This window comes from Neomonachus schauinslandi, chromosome 4 (assembly GCF_002201575.2).
Source record: "Neomonachus schauinslandi chromosome 4, ASM220157v2, whole genome shotgun sequence".
In the NCBI taxonomy this organism is placed as follows: Eukaryota; Metazoa; Chordata; class Mammalia; order Carnivora; family Phocidae; genus Neomonachus; species Neomonachus schauinslandi.
The window spans coordinates 136,194,436-136,199,007 of record NC_058406.1 but is presented as its reverse complement, the minus strand read 5'-3'; positions in this window follow the sequence as shown (position 1 = coordinate 136,199,007).

The following is a 4,572-nucleotide window of genomic DNA, read 5'->3' as shown; positions in this document are numbered from 1 at the left end:
TTATCCTACTCCTTCCTCAGTTGAATTTCCACTCACTGGATGTTAGCCTTCCTCTTCTCTCTACAGCTGCAATTTTTCACTCCAAACTCTGACTCTTCTACAGGTTATCCTTTGCTCTACAGCCCTCTAATGATCAAGTGGCTCTAAACACCTCAACTTTGATGTCCAAAGCCAAACTGATCCTTTTCTTCCCCAGCCCCCATCCCAGGACTGCTCTTCTCCTGATATCCCTTATCTCATAGAAAATGGCCCAACTATATGCCAAGTCACTCAAACAAGAAATCAAGGAATATCTGTGACTCCTTAGTCCCCTTTGACTTTATATTGAAACCCCATTGCCATGCTCTCAGCTCATGCCAGCCTCTCAGTAGACGTCCCTGTGTTCACTTTGCCCCTCTTCAATCTTTTCTCTATTTTTGTGATAGATTAAACTTTGTAAAATGCAAATTGATCAACATTTAAGAATCCTCCATTGAATCCCAAACACTTTCAGCATAAATCCACACTCCTACACCAGGGTATTTGAAGCCTTCATCATCTGGCTCCTCGTCTTCCCAATCACTGTCCTCCTCCCTGTGTTCCAGCCATCCTAGATGCCAGCCTACACTTTCCTATCTCCTTGCTTTAGCCACTGCCCACTACCTTCTCAGACGAGTTCCTTCAGGACTCAACTCAGGGAACAGGTTGTCCAGAAAGCCAGCCTAAGGCATCCATGCAACATTGAAACACTTTCCACATTGCATCGCACTGTCTTTTTAGGCGCCGGCCCTCCCCCAGCTAGACTTCTAGGGCAGGAACGGTTGTTATCCCTTTTTGAAAACCTAATGCCCTACAGAGTGATTGTTATATTTGTTGGAGAAATTGTGACCGAGATGATAATGGAGAACCTCTGTTACTTCTTACCATGTGCCAGGCGTGACATGGATGTTACATGTATTGTTATATTTAATCTTCTTCTTGACTCTATAAAGATATTTTTTAAATATTTATTTTACAAATGAAAAAAATGAGAGTCCACAAAGTTAAACAAAATATCTGAGGTAACTGTGGTGGAAGCTGCAATTCCAAATCCCCTTTTAAAGAAAGGACTTACCCCCTCATCTGTTGATGAGAAATCTATGGCACTGCTCAACCAGGACTATGCCCTCTCTTCAAGGCAACCACATTCAATGGGGGGATCACCTCCACTCAGTCTCTCTTCAGATCATCTCATGGGGTCAGCTAAAGCCTCTTTTGAGACTTCATTGCACCTCAACTTCTAGTCAATCCTTCTTTCCCCTCTATCCTTCCTTGGGTGTTGATGCCACAACCATTCCTAAACTAACCTCTCTACTCTCCATCTTGAGTCAGCTTCCCAGGGAACCTGGCTGGTACCAGCCACACAGCTAGTAAATGATGGAGCCAACAGTTGGACCAGAGAGATAATCAGCAGCTGTGCTCTAGGCCCACTAGACTACCCTGCCTCCTCTGATAAATAAGCCTTGCTTATTTCTGTATCCTTGGAATAAAGCGTAGGTACTCAGTAAATATTTGCCAATTCACTTTTTCATCTGACTTTGGAGCCATGTGTTTATAGCTCTTGACCTCAAACTTCACAATCTAGTCTGTTGCCATGAAGAAGCAGGCAAAATTCTAAAGTTCATGATTCTAGGATCAAGTCAATCAATGGTAAATTTAATTACTTCAAACAGTACAAAAACATTCTCTAATTTTAGACTTTTTTCAATTTATCAGAACTTTTAGAAACTCAAAATTTTAGCAGTTATACTTCTACTCCGTAAACACAAGCCCAATCCAAGTCGTATTTATGTTATTTTACTAAAACCTTTAAGGCTATTAAAAAGCAAAACGTTTTAAAAGCCTGGCTTATTCAGAAGAGCATGTGACTCTTGATCTCAGGGTCATGAGTTCGAGCCCCATGCTGGGTGCAGAGATTACTAAAAAAAATAAACAAACTTAAAAAAAAAAAAGTGATCCTGAGTGTACAGGGAGTGTCCATGTCACACATTTAGCCTCCCTGCCCTTTAAAATCTGCACGGGGTGACTTCAAGCACCACAGCCATCTGAAGCCTTTGGCTACCTCAGAGATCTAGATCCTGCCAACAAACATTTTCAGGTAAAACAGCTCAAATTCCTTTTAACTTTAGTTTTAAGATATGATCTTGAACTCTTCGATCTTGACTAAGACCTAAGCTACAGAAGGGCTAACTTTTCAAATAGGGACTTGGGGAGCATTCTTTACAAGTGTTTGAACTGTTATTGGCTTAATCTTTTTTTTTATGTTAATCACCATACATTACATCATTAGTTTTTGATGTAGTGTTCCATGATTCATTGTTTTCGTATAACACCCAGTGCTCCATGCAGAACGTGCCCTCTTTAATACCCATCACCGGCTAACCCATCCTCCCACCGCCCTCCTCTCTAGAACCCTCAGTTTGTTTCTCAGAGTCCACAGTCTCTCATGGTTCATCTCCCCCTCCGATTTCCCCCCCCCCTTCATTTTTCCCTTCCTTTTTGGCTGAAGTTTGCTCTCTTTCTCTGCAAAAAGGAGGAAATGTTCTTTTTAAAAAAACTATCAGATAAAAAGATTAGATAGATAGATAAATAAGTTTTAAGAATGCTATGTGGCTCAGTTCCCTAGGAGCTCATTACAAAGTTTTAGGCTTCTGCGATTTTTCATTATCTAAATTAAAATAACCTAGGAGAAATACCAACAAGAGTCTAATGTTAAACTATGAAGTGTTCACCCTTTTCACAGTCTGGCTCTCTGCTGCCCTCTACAGCCAAGGAAAGGCAAGGAACGGTCCTTTCTTAGGTTCCACTACTGGCCTGGGACTATTTCCTCAAGTATTTTATGCCTGTGTGTGTCCTCTTGTGAGGGAAGCACTAGTATCAGCAGAGATGTAGGGAAGAGTTTAAGGAGATAGGTATTAAACGAAAGGAGACCTGAATTCAAATTCTTAATTTTAATTTAGCAATTGTGTGGCCTCAGGAAGTTGCTTAATGTCTTTGAGCCACTTTCAATCTTACTATTAATGGCTATTTATTTTATTACCTACTATATTAAAACCTATTTCATAACCATGTTTTACAAACTAAATGAAATATTAAATACGACCCTTTGCACTTAGTTGGCATGTAGATAGCATATGACAGATGGTGATAATTGTTATTTAAGATACCTCTGTTGCTCTGAAAATTGACAAGAGCATGAAGAAAACATTTGTTAAGCATTAACTTTGTACCAAGTACTGCACTAGCTTTACATACATATTCCCATTTAATTCTTATGACAATCTGATGAGATTAATGATCGTATTCCTATTATTTCATTAAAGAACTTCAGCCTCAGAAAGATTAAGAAACTTTCCCAAGGTCACACTGCTAGACTGTGACCTATCTAAAAGCAGGATCTGTGTCTTGTTTAAATTCCCACCATCTATCATGGAGTAGTTTTTGGTGAATGAACACATGAACAAATGAATGAATCAATTGGGCAACATATAAATGAAATATCACAGGAAACCTCTAACTTGTACTTGACTGGAGCTTGGGATAGAGCTCATGGCGAGAAATACATGTGATGACAGGACCATGCTTTATTAAACTGTGTGTGTGCACATACATGTGCAGGTATCTTCCCCACAGATTTCCTCTACTCAGTAAGACCACCAAGCTATCCCTGCAAAGGCAGTAAGCAAGGGATGGAAAGTTCGCAGGTGGGGGGTGGCACCAGAAGTGCTCGCTTCATTTGTCATTTGTCTCCCTCTCAGGAATCTCAGTCTAATGCTGCCTGTTGTCCAATGTCTGTAAACTATTGTTTCGTGTATTTTGCCCACTCGTCTAGTTCTCTGACGGTGGGAAGTAAGTCTGGTTCCTGGATTTCTATCATGGCCCAAAAGACGTAAAAAGTTCATAGTCATTCATTTAGTAAGTATTTATTGAATACCTACTGTATATTAGGAATTGTGCAGAATCTTGGGATGCACTATTGAACTGGAAGAGGTTCAGTTCATACTCTCATGGGGCATGAAGGGAAGAACAAAAATAAGTACGCATTCAAGCAATATAAACCCTGAGAGGTGATTAGAGAGAGAGCAGAGTACTGTGAAAGCATAGAATAGGGAGACTTGATTTAATCTGTGCAATCAAGAAAAGCTTCCCAAAAATAAAGAACATTTTAACTAAGATTTAAGGAATAAGTAAGATTTGGTATGTGTGTGTGGATAATGGGAAGACTGCAAAGAACAGCATATGCAAAAGGCCTGTGGCAGGATGGACCCATTAGAGATCAAGTCCAACCCTCAGAGTTCCCAGTGAAGAAACAGAGGCTCAGAGTTTATGACATGGCTGATCATACTGCATTAGCAGCAGAGCAGGGGCTGGGATCCAGGACTCTTACCTCCAGCTGTTGTGTTCTATCCATTCCGGTATGTAGCCCAGCAGATGTAGGGAATACTAGAACATTTTATATAATGACATTTGTCATTTTATGGTCCATGACATATTATGGGCAATACATAATTTTGTCATTTATTTTCACTTAAAAACAATTATGACCAAAATTTT